The sequence below is a fragment of the Dendrobates tinctorius genome, unplaced genomic scaffold (genome assembly GCF_039654945.1).
Source record: "Dendrobates tinctorius isolate UK_male_01 unplaced genomic scaffold, ASM3965494v1 ptg000422l, whole genome shotgun sequence".
Taxonomy (NCBI): Eukaryota; Metazoa; Chordata; class Amphibia; order Anura; family Dendrobatidae; genus Dendrobates; species Dendrobates tinctorius.
In genome coordinates this window covers 530,051-545,723 of record NW_027362086.1, presented here as the reverse complement: position 1 = coordinate 545,723, position 15,673 = coordinate 530,051, and the positions used below count along the sequence as shown (strand labels likewise).

Sequence of the window (15,673 nt, the reverse complement as noted above, 5' to 3'; positions counted from 1 at the left end):
ATCATGCAGATGCTGCGTCATGTGCATGCTATAGAAGCGATCAGCCTGCAAAAAATTGATTATCCTATAATGTAAAACTTAGAGTAAAGCAACAAAATAAATAATTGTAAAAATATTTAAAAATAAATAAATAATAATAATAATAATATAAATAAATATTTATTCTATCACTAAATAAATATTTGAATAAAAAAAATCTAAACAACAAAATACACATATTTGGTATCGCCGTGTCCGTAGTGACTTGTCCTATAAAACTGTCCCACTAGTTAACCCCTTTAGTGAAAACCATAAAAACAAGCCAAAAAACAATGTTTTATCTACATACTGACTAACAAAAAGTGAAATAACAAGCGATCAAAAAGACGGATATAAATAAACATGGTACCGCTGAAAACATCATCTTGCCCTGCAAAAAAGAGCCACCATAGAGTGTAATCAGCAAAAAAATAAAAACGTTATAGCTCTCAGAATAAAGTGATGCAAAAACAATTATTTTTTTCTATAAAATAGTTTTTATTGTATAAAAGCACCAAAACATAAAAAAAGATATAAATGAGGTATCACTGTGATTGTACTGACCCGAAGAATAAAACTGCCTTATCGATTTTACCACACACAGAATGATATAAACGCCCCCCCCCCAAAGAAATTTATGAATTGCTGGTTTTTGCTCATGACTCTATGGGCCAAAATATGGAAAAGTTATAGCTCTCAAAATATGGTGATGCAAAAACTATTTTTTGCAATAAAAAGTGTCTTTTAGCATGTGACAGCTGCCAAACATAAAAAGCCACTATAAGGCCTGTAACGATAATGTAAAATATGATGTAAGATTTCCCTGATGATCACAATTTCTGGAACAGTCAAGACTCTTCTATTCACACACTGAATTCTGCTATGTCCAGCTGTGAGGGTCTGACCCCCCTTCCTTTCCTTTGCCTGCCACAGCTGCGGACCTGAAGGATTCCTCCTGAACGGTGTGAAATAACTAGATCAAGTTTGGTTTGGTTTGGATCACAGTGATCAAAATATAAAAAAAAGTAACTCAAACCCCCCTTTATCACTCCCTCAGCTAGGGACAGGGCCGCCATCAGGGGATGACAGGCATTACACCTGTATGGGGACCGGTGATTAGAGGGGCCCGCCCGGGCACGGCGGCGGCGCCTGAGCAAGCTGGGCGCTACAGCCTGGTCCGCGCTCGCCGCTCGGGTCTCGGCCGAGCCCCCCTACAATTTTTTCAGCGGTTTGGGGCCCCCCGTCCTCACCATCAGCCTGCTCTGCCTGTGGTGTTTCATTCACTCACTGTGACAGACAGCAGGGAAGGTCCGGCCAGCGCTTGGCTCCTCCTCCTCCTCTTCTCTCCCCCACCCCCAGTGCTCCATGATCCACTCCAGCACCGCCCCCGGCTCACGTCACATGCTGCTCTTCACTTCCTCATTCCTGAGCAAGCAGAAGAGCAGTGTGCACATGACGTCGGCGTGGGACTGGGAGGCGAGCAGCTGCAGCAGAGCAGAAGACAACGGTCCCTGGGCGACAGTCTGATGGTGCGGTGGACGGTGAGCGAGCAGGTAAGTGAATATTCTTTTCATGTCTGTCTGTGTCGGGGGCCCTGGCTGTGCTGATCATGAGGAGTCTGGGGGCCCAGAGCCGGTTGTTGTGATCATGGGGGGGAGTCTGGGGGCCCCGGCAAGGCCGGACAGTTGCTGTCTGATCATGAGGGACATTGGGGTCCTGTGGGGGACCCAGGTGGCTGATGGTGGGGGACCCAGGGGCCCGGGCGGCTGATGGTGGGGCGTGGGGGACCCAGGGGCCCAGGTGGCTGATGGTGGGGGACCCAGGGGCCCATGTGGCTGATGGTGGGGGACCCAGGGGCCCGGGTGGCTGATGGTGGGGGACCGGTGGCCCGCCTGGCTGTTCATGGGGGACCCGGGGGCCTGCCCGGCTGTTCGTGGGGGACCCTGGGGCCCACCCGGCTGTTCGTGGGGGACCCGGAGGCCCGCCCGGCTGTTTGTGGGGATCCTGTGGGGTCCTGGGGAGCCAGGGGGTCCTGTGGGGATCCTGTGGAGTCCTGGGGAGTCAGGGGGTCCTGTGGGGATCCTGTGGGGTCCTGGGGAGCCAGGGGGTCCTATGGGGATCCTGTGGGGTCCTGGGGAGCCAGGGGGTCCTGTGGGGACCCAGGGGCCCGGCTGTTCATGGGGGGGTAGCCAGGAGGCCCGACTGATGATGGAGTGAGCCAGGGGGCTGATGGGGTGAGCCAGGGCCCAGGGGGACAAATCTCCAGTGTCCATGATTAGTAGGCACATTGTTGACTGTCTCCACCTGCAGCTCAGCCCGTAGTCCTATCCTTTTCGGCAGCACAGACTGTGTGGCACATGCACAGTACCAGCATGTTGACTGTCTACACCTGCAGCTCAGCCTGTAGTCCTATGCTTTTAGTCAGCACACACTGTGCTGAGACCAGTACCAACATCATGTTGACTGTCTCCACCTGCAGCTCAGCCTGTAGTCCTATCCTTTCAGTCAGTATAGACTGTGCTGACTAGTACCAGCATGTTGACTGTCTCCACCTGCAGCTCAGCCCATAGTCCTATCCTTTTAGTTATCACAGACTGTGCTGACCAGTACCAGCATGTTGACTGTCTCCACCTACAGCTCAGCCCGTAGTCCTATATGGGGTATCAGCCTGCTCAGGACAAATTGCACAACTACTGTTAGGGTCCAATTTCTTATGTTACACTTGGAAAAAACAAACTTTGGGTGTGAAAAGATCATTTTTGTGAAAATAAAATTAGATTTTTGATTTTTATGACTCTACATTATAAACTGTCAAGCACTTATGGGTTCAAAGTGCTCACCACACATCTAGATAAGTTCCTTAAGGGGTCTACTTTACCATATCGTTTACTGATCGTGGGAACATACCCTAAAGAGTTTTTGAATTATAACTGTATAAAAGTTAACACCAAGTTTCATACCTATAATGATCATCACACTAGATACAAAGAACATATATATGTATATATATATATATATATATATATATATATATATATATATAGTCAGGCACACAGCCCCCCGAGGAAGCCTCTGGGGAAACACGTCGGGGTTTTGCCAGTGCCGCTCGACCTGTCCACATGGGTAAGAGACATTGTTCCTGTGCATTTTTTCTGTAAATTCCTTCGGGCATGATGCAGATTGCAGGGTGTATAGGTGTTTATTTAGTTTTGTTACCTGAGAGGTGCTATTAGCATAGTAAGGGAATATTGTCCCACTTGCCTCCACACTTGAGGATGTTTACTTTGATCTCTGTATGAGATAAGAGCAAATTTATGCACAGGCACAGGCATCATTATTAATAACCTATTATACTTATACCCTGCACTAGACGTTATTTAATGGTTTACATCTTGTGCACATTGTGTCGAGTGGTTTGTTGTTTCCACCTTATAAATACTCATTGGATTTGTGATTACATGTATTTTATCTAATAAAATTGATTGTATATTTTTGCACAAAAACAATGGTTTTGTGTGATTTCTCGTTAGAGTCAATACTAGAGTTGAGTGACTTTTGGTTTTTTAGGGTCGAGTTTCGTTTCGTGAAACCCGACTTTTCCAAAAGTCGGGTCGAGCAAGATCGGCCGATTATAGGGAAAAGTCGGGGTCGTCCCGAAACACGAAACCCAATGTAAGTCAATGGGGAATAAAAGTCGGCAGTGAGAGGAGGACAGGAAACACACCTACAGTGCCCATTTGAATGCCAAAAGCATCAATTCTTCTTACTTAAGCTTGTCAACCTTAATTAACTTCATAATACAAGTTACGCACTGAAAAATGGGGGTTATTTGGCTAAAGTTGTGGGGGGGTAGGGCTGGCTCCAGGTTTTCATGTGCCCTGGGCGAAAGAGCGCCCCTTTAACACATACCACAACTCATCATGCTCCGATACGGCAGAGAAATAGCGGTATAGTACAATGAAAAATACTTCACTTTTTACATCTCATGACGAGGCCCATCTATTTCTCCATACAGAATCATTGGTCCCATATAATGTTTGAAACAGTATATGATGAGCTCCACATAATGCTACAGTATATGTTGGTCCCCATGGATGAAGCTCCACTGTCTTATGGGCCCAAATAATGCTCCAAACATAATGGGCCCCATTTCTAATGCTCTAGTGTATAATGGGCCCTGTAAATGCTGCTCCAGTGTCTGATGTCCACCTTTGGAATGTTCCAGTGTATGGTGGGCCCCATCTATCATTCTCCAGAGTATAGTGCTCCCCAAAAATTGCTGTCCCAACATTGAAAACAATCAAATAAGTCTCCTCGCTAGGGAATCCCTGTACTAGTCTGGACTCCTCGTCGTCCCCATCTTCCATCTCACTGCACAGTATTTCAACCTTGCAAGTGCTGTGATTCTGAGCAAGCAGGGGGGGCCCACTCGTTGGCGACGGCACTGGCACAGGGCCCCTGATAGTACGCTGGTGTGTCTGATGGCGGGTGGGCCGAACCTGCACTTTCATCTGCAGCTTCCTCTTTGTCACCGTGTAAGATGGAACTGTATATGCTAAGGGTAACCTGAGTTTCATCAGGGTCAGATTCAGGCCGTGTAGCGTGCGAGGGGAATGTAGTGGTCTGGGTCAATGTACCAGCAGATTCATCGAGCAGTGGCTGGGCATCAGTGCACTTGTGTCGCCCCCAGGAGTACGGTCGCCACAGTGGCATTACCTTCCTCCTAGGGAGTGTGATGTCATGCTTGGGAGCAACGAAGGATCTCTCTAGCAGGTTAACTGATTGGGCGGCGTTATTCCCACGAGTCATGACCCTCCAAACAGCGTTCATGAAGGCAAAGTGTTTGTTTTACGTGAGCAGTATGGTTGCAAAGCTGAACCTTAAAGGAATGTCCAGAAGGGCACCACCAGGAGTGGAGCCTACGGTTAAATTTGACTCCACCTGGGAAACCTCAACCATGCCAGCTACAGAAAAGATGCACACATTGCAAGCTTAATTCCGTTAACGAACGAGACTCCGTCATGCCCCGCGGTCCGAGTCCGGCTTACTAGAGGGACACGTGAGGCTCTGGCACATGAGATTGGCCAATAACTGGTGTGTCATGCCCTTACATGTCCGTGGCTGCATGTGCGCTACACTGAAAAGGCCAGCGTTTGTCGCTTACAGGTGCAGATAACCCGCTGAACAACGTTAGTGATGGGGATCACTGATTACAATTATTACCCGCGAACGATGATTTCCCAGTAAGTGCAGGTCAACCGCAGTTCCGGAATTAGGCCTAACCGTCATTCCTGAAAAAATGAAAAACTTACGTGTGCAAACCACAGGTGCTGTAGCTTGCTTAACAGCTCGCCACCCGTTCTCACGCCCAGTATGGATTACACGTGATTGCACAAAGGTGAGAAAGGGTACCGTATCCCCGGATAACATGTATGGATAGCGTACACATTCAAAATATATGTCAATACATCAGGAGGCAGGCTCAGACGGTGTTAGGCCCAGTATGGCTTGCATGTGATTGCACAAAGGTGAGAAAGGGTACCGTATCCCCGGATAACATGTATGGATAGCGTACACATTCAAAATATATGTCTATACATCAGGAGGCAGGCTCAGACGGTGTTAGGCCCATTATGGCTTGCACGTGATTGCACAAAGGTGAGAAAGGGTACCGTATCCCCGGATAACATGTATGGATAGCGTACACATTCAAAATATATGTCTATACATCAGGAGGCAGGCTCAGACGGTGTTAGGCCCAGTATGGATTGCACGTGATTGCACAAAGGTGAGAAAGGGTACCGTATCCCCGGATAACATGTATGGATAGCGTACACATTCAAAATATATGTCTATACATCAGGAGGCAGGCTCAGATGGTGTCAGGCACAGTATGGATTTGACGGCCCAGACTACACAGCGGAGGAGCTGGGAGTGGTAAAGATTGCAAATGCTGGGGCCCTGCCCAAGCAAGGGGGGCCCACTCGTGGGCGTCGGTACTGGCACTGGGCCCCTCATAGTACGGCGGTGTGTCTGACGGCGGGTGTGCACCACCACCGTCAGAGACACTTGATTGCACTATGAGGGACCCTGTGCCAGTGCCCGCGTCCAAGAGTCGGCCTACCCACCTGTCCAGGGCAACGGCACTCGCACGGTGTCGTGCGCTAGGTGGTGACCCCGGCCATGGGGGGGGAGGCAGCACAGTTAGGGAGTTTTAGAAAGTGGCATATGTTGATGTTGGACATTCGGCTGATGCAAAAGGCGAAATAGGTCAAGTCCCAGGAAGAGGTGGACCAAAGCAAGCCATTTTTCTGTCACCCTATGTGTCATCAGGGGAAGGTGGGACAAAATCCTTGGAAACCCATGCATGGTTCATTTTAATGAAGGTTAGATCACCCACATTTTGGGTTGACAGACGGGTCCTTTTTTCTGTCAGGATTGATCCAGCTGCACTGAAGACTCTTTCCGATAGCACACTTGCAGCTGGGCAAGCGAGCTCCTGTAAGGCATATTGTGCCAATTCAGGCCAGGTGTCCAGTTTAGCGGCCCAATAGTCAAAGGGGAATGACCTGTGTGGGAGAACATCGATATGGGAGGAAAAGTAGTTTGTAACCATAGTTGACAACTGCTGTCTCCTGTCACTTTCCATCGATGCAGTATTACCAGTTGTGTGAGCGGTACTTGAAAAATCAGTCCACAACATTGTCATGAAACCCCTGTCTCCAACGCCACTTCTGCTGTGTGCACCATGAACACCTCTGCCAAGCTGCCCCTGGCCCGTACGGCTCGTGTGAGAACCATCACCGCTGCTGTGTGCTGGGAATGCCTCAAGCAACCGATTTACCAGAGTTGCTTGTTTATTAGCCAATATTAGGTCAAGGTTCTCCTGTGGCATGATGTTTTGTAATTTGCCTTTATAGCGTGGATCCAGGATGCTGGCCAACCAGTAGTCGTCATCGTTCATCATTTTGGCAATGCGGGGGTCCCTTTTTAGGATCTGCATGGCATAATCTGACATGTGGGCCAATGTTCCCGGTGTCAATGATGCACTGCGAGTGCTGGTTGGAGGAGCACTTTCAGGCAAATCCACATCCCTCCAGTCACGCACAAACCCTGTACCAGACCTTGCCACGCCAACATTTTCACTTGCCCCACGAGATGCATCCTCCCCTACATAATCATCCCCATCATCATCCTCCTCCTCCTCTTCTTCCTCCACCTCGTCCAGGAGAGGTCCCTGAGCAGACAATGGCTGAATGTCATCAAGGATTCCCTCCTCCTCTTCCTCCTCATCAACATTGGCTGCAGACGCCTGCTCCTTAAGGTGCGTCAAAGTTTGCATGAGCAGACGCATAAGTGGGATGCTCATGCTTAGGATGGCGTCGTCTGCGCTTACCAGCCGTGTGCATTCCTCAAAACACTGAAGGACTTTACAGAGGTCTTTCAGCTTCGACCACTGCACACCTGTCAACTCCATGTCTGCTCTCAAAGTGCCTGGCCGTGTATCCTCCCACAAATGCATTATGGCCTGCCTCTGCTCGCACAGCCGCTCCACCATGTGCAGGGTGGAGTTCCACCTTGTTGCAATGTCGATAATGAGGCGGTGGTTGGGAAGGTGGAGCAATCGCTGCAGCTTCTGCATACGAACGGAGTGTACAGGCGACCGGCGGATGTGCGCGCACAGTCTTCGCACCTTCTGGAGCAGGGCTGTTAACTCCGGATAATTTTTGAGGATGCACTGCACCACCAGGTTCAAGGTGTGAGCCAAGCAAGGTATGTGGCTGAGTTTTGAAAGGGCTATGGCTGCCACAAAATTACGGCCGTTATCACTAACTACCTTGCCTGCCTCAAGATGTACACTGCCCAGCCATGACTCAGTTTGTCGCTTCAAGTACTCAGCCAGCACCTCGGCGGTGTGTCTGTCGCCCAAACACATCATCTGCAACACAGCCTGCTGACGCTTTCCACTAGCTGCTCGATAGGGGGACACCTCGTGTGCAACAGTGGCAGCTGCAGATGGAGTGCTCGTACGACTGCGCTCTGTGGACGAGCTTTCGCTTCTGGAGGAGGAGGAGGAGGAGGAGGGTCGAACGCCTACAGCCAACTGTTTCCTATACCGTGGGCTAGGCAGCACTGTCCCACCACCGCTGTCCCCTGTGGACCCTGCATCCACCACATTAACCCAGTGCGCAGTGATGGACACGTAACGGCCCTGGCCATGCCGACTGGACCATGCATCAGTTGTGAGGTGCACCTTTCCACTCACTGACTGCTTGAGTGCATGGACAATGCGGTCTTTTACATGATGGTGGAGGGCTGGGATGGCTTTGCGAGAGAATAAGTGGCGACTGGGTAGGTCATAGCGTGGTACTGCATAGGCCATGAGTTCGCGGAAAGCTGCGCTTTCCACCAACCGATAGGGCATCATCTCAAACGAGATTAGTTTGGCAATGTGGGCGTTCAAACCCAGTGTACGCGGATGAGAGACTGAGTACTTTCTTGACCTACTCATAGTGTCTGGGAGGGTGAGCTGGACTTGAGAGCTGCATATGGTGGAAGCAGCGGTGGACAGGGCGGACTGAGAGAGGGTTGATGATTGTACTGGAGTTGGTGTTCTTTCTGATGGCCTAGATTCAGTATTTCGTTGATATAACAGTGGGATTCCCTGACTGCTGTGGCCTTGCAACGACACCTCAACATTTGCTGATGTGCTAACCGGTGGGCTTACAGTGGGGGAAACAATGTAGCGTTGCTGAATACCTTCTTTGTGATCAGTTGCACATGTGGCACTTGAGGTTTGGTGTTGTGTCCACGCTTGCAAGTGCATGGTGGTTAAATGTCTAAGCATGCAACTGGTATTCAAATTTTTCAGATTTTTCCCTCGGCTAAAGGTCTTTGCGCACTTCTTACAGATAACCTTGGCCTGATCATGAGGATTTTGTTCAAAAAAGTGCCACACTGCACTCTTCCTACTTTGGCAGACATTTTGCGGTCTAGCACGCTGTGATCTTTTGACTCTCAGGACAAGCTGTCCAGCAACTCTTTTGATTTTTGGAACCTGTCTTTGGAGTGCTCCGGGCCTGCCAGATAACAGCTGTTCCGATGTCGATGTCTGCTGTGGATGCTCCTCATCTGAGCTATTGGAAGCAGCACCCTCTTCCCCCAATGGATGCCAATCTGGGTCAACAACTGGGTCATCCATCACCTCCTCTTCAATGTCATGTGCACCTTCCTCTGTGTCACCATGTATGGTGGTATAGTGTGCGGGAAGGGGCACCTGAGTCTCATCAGGGTCAGAATCTGGCTCTGTACACTGCGAGGACAATGTAGTGCTCTGAGTGAATGTACCAGCAGAATCATCTATCAGCGGCTGTGCATCAGTGCACTCCATGTCAGATTCATCTTGGCCTGGGTAATTCACCATTTCACTTGATAATCCAGGCATGGTATGTGAAAACAGCTCCATGGAGTAATCAGTAGTATGGCCTGCGTCATCCTTCAATCTTGGTTGGGGTGAAGGACACAAGCAAAGGTGTGGTTCATGAACATGAGCCTCCAATGACGACTCAGTGCTTTTACTTTTTACAACTTCAGAAGAGGAGGCGATAGAGCTGGAGGCTGAGTCAGCAATGTAAGACAAAACTTTTTCCTGATGCTCTGGATTTAAAAGCGGTTTGCCAACTCCTAGAAAACTAAGCCTTCGAAGCCTTATGGAGCCAGACGATGACGCAGGCTCAACACCTCCTGCATTCGGTCCTATTTTGCTCTTGCCACTACCATCAGATCCACCATTAACACCATCATTACCAGCTGCCAACCCCCGCCCAATTCCACGGCCTCTTCCACCAGCCTTCCTCATTTTTTGTAGAAATGTAGACAAAATCCAACAAACTATATAGTAATGTAAAACAAGGTACAAGGTGTCTATAGGACAGGGGAGATTTTGAATTTCTGCACACACTTGTGGACACTGGACACTTATGGATTGTGTGAGGCCCACTGAATATCACAGCGCTATGTCACAGGCTTGATGGCACAGGTGTGAAAAAAGTGACTACAGGATAAGGGAGATTTTGAATTTCTGCACACACTAGTGGACACTGGACACTTTTGGATTGTGTGAGGCCCACTGAATATCAGAGCGCTATGTCACAGGCTCGATGGCACAGGTGTGAAAAAAGTGACTACAGGATAAGGGAGATTTTGAATTTCTGCACACACTAGTGGACACTGGACACTTTTGGATTGTGTGAGGCCCACTGAATATCAGAGCGCTATGTCACAGGCTCGATGCCACAGGTGTGAAAAAAGTGACTACAGGATAAGGGAGATTTTGAATTTCTGCACACACTAGTGGACACTGGACACTTTTGGATTGTGTGAGGCCCACTGAATATCAGAGCGCTATGTCACAGGCTCGATGGCACAGGTGTGAAAAAAGTGACTACTGGATAAGGGAGATTTTGAATTTCTGCACACACTAGTGGACACTGGACACTTTTGGATTGTGTGAGGCCCACTGAATATCAGAGCGCTATGTCACAGGCTCGATGGCACAGGTGTGAAAAAAGTGACTACAGGATCACAGAGATTTTGAATTTCTGCACACACTAGTGGACACTGGACACTTTTGGATTGTGTGAGGCCCACTGAATATCAGAGCGCTATGTCACAGGCTCGATGGCACAGGTGTGAAAAAAGTGACTACAGGATCACAGAGATTTTGAATTTCTGCACACACTAGTGGACACTGGACACTTTTGGATTGTGTGAGGCCCACTGAATATCAGAGCGCTATGTCACAGGCTCGATGGCACAGGTGTGAAAAAAGTGACTACAGGATAAGGGAGATTTTGAATTTCTGCACACACTAGTGGACACTGGACACTTTTGGATTGTTTGAGGCCCACTGAATATCAGAGCGCTATGTCACAGGCTCGATGGCACAGGTGTGAAAAAAGTGACTACAGGATCACAGAGATTTTGAATTTCTGCACACACTAGTGGACACTGGACACTTTTGGATTGTGTGAGGCCCACTGAATATCAGAGCGCTATGTCACAGGCAGAAATTGGCTAGTGTATCACAAACTACAAGGTGTATGTAGAACTGGGCAGAATAGGAATCTCCCTAGAGTGTAGGTCTGTAAGAACGGAACAAGTCCTCCACTTATCCTTCCACAGTGACACACAGATAGCTTCACTGTGGCCGTGATAACAGCCGTTACACGGTACTGAGAGGAGCGTGCACGTACACGGCTGTCCGGTGTACGTAAAATTGTCAAGCTCCGTATTTTTTAAGTATACGGACTGACATACGCTGTCTCTCTATAGTTTTGAATGTGATCAAACAGCAAATATATTTAACTGTTTGAAAGCTAGACAAAACTAGTAGGTGCAGGTCTGTAAGAACGGAACATGTCCTCGACTTATTCTCACAGAGTGACACACAGATAGCTTCACTGTGGCTGTGATAACAGCTGTTATACGGTACTGTGTGAGGAGCGTACACCACTGTATGGTGTGAAAAAATGCACGCTCAGTACCTCAGCAGGACAAAAAAAAAATTGGGATTGCTTTTAAAAAAGAAGTTTGCAGAGCAGTGGGTAAACAGCAATGCATCTGTCAGGAAGCCTTAGAAGGCAGCCTAACAACCAACACCGCTGATCCACCACAATATAGCCTCCCCTTGCACTGCACACACAGTGACTGGTGTGTTGTACAGGCAAAATCGCTAGCAGCAGAAGCAGTTTTTTTTTCTTCTTCCCTGCCTAACGCTCTCCCTACAGAATCAGCAGCAGCAACCTCTCCCTATGCTAAGATCGTCAGAAGTAAGATGGCGGTCGGCGTGCACGCCCTTTTATAACCCCTGTGACGCCCACCAAAGCAAGCCAATCACTTGCATGCCCTTCTGAAAGATGGTGGTGACCCCTGCCTATGTCATCATGTTGCCCACAGTGTCCGTGGATCCTGATTGGCTGAAAAAGAGCGCAAAACAAACTTTTGAAACGCGACTTTGGCGCGTAAGTCGCCGACCTCGTGGCCGACCTCATCCTAGGGTCGGGTTTCGTTTCATGAAACCCGACTTTGCCAAAAGTCGTCGACTTTTGAAATTTTTCGCCCCGTTTCGCTCAACTCTAGTCCTGTATAAAAGTTAGTAAACTAAAAGGGGTGAACAGCCCTTTACTCTTGACTCCTATTTTATTTTTTATTTTTTTACATAATCACTTACAGTTACGTTTTGAGGTGTATTTACGTTCTATAATTTATCGGTTTTTAATAATTACCAATAAAGATTTTTTTTTGTAGTGTATAATCAGTGATTATATATACAATAATATACACTTTCCATTCATTTGGTGGGCAGGCTGAGGCGGCAGCGGTGAGCAGGCTGAGACGACCATTAGATTCTTCTTGACTGGGTGATGGGCTCGGCGGCAACAACGGCTGTGTGAGTAAGTGACAAGTCCATGTATTCGTTTGTCCACCATTTCAGTATGTGATTGTACTTACCGTACATATACATTGCTATTGGGGAGTCGAAGGTGGGGGGGGAAGGAATCATTGTATAATGATTCCTTCCCCCTCCCCCTTCAACTCCCCAGTAGCAATGTATATATAAGCTACTGGATGATCCTGACCTGCTGGAAAACCAAATGCCCAATGATAACATAAGGCAGCAGTGCTCAGGATAATCCAGTAGCTTAGAAGTGAAAGGTCGGAGGGATTTTGGAAGGTTTGCATGGTGGAGGAGGAGCTAGGGTGGAGGTGGAACTGGGGTGGAGCCTGGGCGGAGTCTCAAGAGGGGCCCCATATATTTTGCCAGTATGGGGCCCCAAAATTCCTAGTGGCAGCCCTGGTTAGGGAAAAATAATAAAATAAAAAATGTATTTATTTTCCTATTAGGGTTAGAGTTGGGCTAAATTTAGGGTTAGGGTTGGGGCTAAAGTTAGGGTTAGGGCTAAAGTAAGGGTTAGGGTTGGGGCTAAAGTTAAGGTTAGGATTGGGGCTAAAGTTAGGGCTAAAGTTAGCATTAGGGTTGGGGCTAAAGTTAGGGTTAGTGTTGGGGCTAAAGTTAGGCTTAGGGTTGGGGCTAGAGTTAGGGTTATGGTTTGGATTACCGTTACGGTTGGGATTAGGTTTAGGATTGGGATTAGGGTTAGGGCTGTGTTAGGGTTATGTTTGTGGTTAGGGTTATGGTTAGGGTTGGGATTAGGGTTAGGGGTGTGTTGGGGTTAGGGTTGGAGTTAGAATTGAGGGATTTCCACTGTTTAGGCACATCAGGGGCTCTCCAAACTTGACATGGCATCCAATCTCAATTCCAGGGAATTCTGCGTTGAAAAAGTCAAACGGTGCTCCTTCCTTTCCGAGCTCTGCTATGCACACAAACAGTGATTTATCCCCACATATGTGGCATCGGCATACTCAGGACAAATTGAACAACAACTTTTGGGATCCAATTTCTCCTGTTACCTTTGTGAAAATAAAATATTACGGGCGAAAAATCATTTTTGTGAAAAAAATATGACTTTTTATTTTTATGGCTCTACGTTATAAACTTCTGTGAGGCTCTTGGGGATTTAAAGTGCTCACCACACATCAAGTTAAGTATCTTAGTGGGTTTAGTTTCCAAAATGTGATCATGTGTGCGGGTTTCCATTGTTTAGGCACATCAGGGGCTCTCCAAATGCAACATGGCGTCCGATCTCAATTCCAGCCAATTTTGCATTGAAAATTCAAACGGCGCTCCTTCCCTTCCGAGCTCTGCCATGCGCACAACCAGTGGTTTACCTGCATATATAGGGTATCAGCGTACTCAGCACAAATTATAAAACAAGTTTTGGGGTCCAATTTCTCCTGTTACCCTTGGGAAAATAACAAAAATTGGATCTGAAGTAAATGTTATGTGAAAACAAGTTAAATGTTCATTTTTTTTAAACATTCCAAAAATTCCTGTGAATCACCAGAAGGGTTAATAAACTTCTTGAATGTAGTTTTGAGCACCTTCAGGGGTGCAGTTTTTAGAATGTTGTCACTTTTGGGTATTTTCTATCATATAGACCCCTCAAAGTGACTTCAAATGTGATGTGGTCCCTAAAGAAATGTTGCAAAAATGAGAAATCGCTGTTTAACTTTTATATCTTCCTAACAAAAAAAATTTGGGTACCAAAATTTTGCTGATGTAAAGTAAACAAGTGGGATATATCATTATTAATATAATATATTCATAGTTAATATATTATTATTAACTATTTTATGTGACATATCTTTGTGATTTAAAGGCATGAAAAGTCAAAGTTGGAAAATTGCAAAATTTTCAAAATTTTCACCAAATTTCTTTTTTTTTCACAAATAAACGAAAGTCATATCAAAGAAATGTTACCACTAACATGAAGTACAATGTCACGAGAAAGCAATGTCAGAATCACCAGGATCTATGAAAGCGTTCCAGAGTTAATATCCCATAAAGGGACAGTGGTCAGAATTGTAAAAATTGGCCTGGTCATTAACATGCAAACCACCCTTGGGTGTAAAGGGGTAAATATAGATGGGGCAGAGCAGGACTGAGGCCTGACTGTTCTGCCACTTGCCCATTAGAACAAACAAGACAAAATATCTAGCTCATAAAGGGGAAACCACAACCCTGTTCATTCAAAGTACAAGAAGCTACAGCAAAAAAAAAAAAAGAACTTTAGAGTAATGTGATGAGTGCTCAGTCAGGAAAGGAGGCAGTGTTTTTTAACAGACATATTATTGGACTGCAAAGGGCCTACATTCTGTTCTTGCACAGGAGCCCTCTTGTGCCTGTTTCTGCCCCTGTCTACCTTCTTTTTGCCATCAGTAATTTGGGAAACTGCTCTATTACCAAGTGCCACTGTATTCTATATACTGTATGTCTAAGTGCCTAATGCAAAAGGTATGTAGAAGTTGAAGGTGGTTGTGGGACAATTAACAGCAGTGACGAACCCTGTGGTTTCTTGAAAGATAGCTCCAAGATTGAGACAGTAATTCCTCTTTCTGAATTAAGTTTGTGTTCAAGGGTTCAACTTGCACAGTAAACTGCAAGTCAAAGTTCACCTCTGTAAAGTTACATTTGCACTGCAGGCATACTGCTGTTATATAGTGGAGTCATACCTCCCAACCATCCCGGTTCTAGTGGAACAGGCCCAATTTTGACCCCCCCACCCCCACCCACTGTCCCGCCCAGGAGTCTATTTTTCCCGCACTGCGCTAAGATAAGCCGCATGCCCCCATGCACCCCTCCTCGCCCTCCTGGAGAGACCTACCGCAGCCCTCACAGCCAGCAATGATGTTGCTGGGCTGCTCTGTGCGGTCCTGTGAGGTCACAGGAGGGACGGAGTCAGGGGTCACATGATCAGGGGCATCAGTGTATGCAGGACTCCGCTGTGCTGGTTGTTATGGTGCTGGATGAGGGGAAGTTTATTTGTTGGGTTAGGAGGGGTTTACAGGGTGGATGTAGCAGAGCTGTGTGTGTACAAGGTGTATGGAACAGAGCGTGTGTGTACAAGGTGTACGGAGCAGAGCCGTGTGTGTACAAGGTGTAAGGAGTGGAGCCATGTGTGTAAGGGATGTGCGGAGCGGAGTCGCGTGTGTATGGGGTGTACGGAGCGGAGTCGTGCGTATGAGGTGTACA

The 15,673-nt window shown here is 47.3% G+C and overlaps 1 protein-coding gene across 1 annotated transcript in view; it reads left to right on the top strand.

Moving 5' to 3' along the window:
* Nucleotides 1–1,452: 1,452 nt before the first annotated feature.
* The window catches only part of ZNF593OS (ZNF593 opposite strand), a 64,899-nt gene continuing 50,678 nt past the window's right edge, over nt 1,453–15,673 (top strand). The window contains exons 1-2 of the mRNA XM_073564025.1: nt 1,453–1,571; nt 12,386–12,473. The gene's annotated coding sequence lies outside the window, so the exon portion shown is untranslated. The remainder of the gene's footprint in view (nt 1,572–12,385; nt 12,474–15,673) is intronic.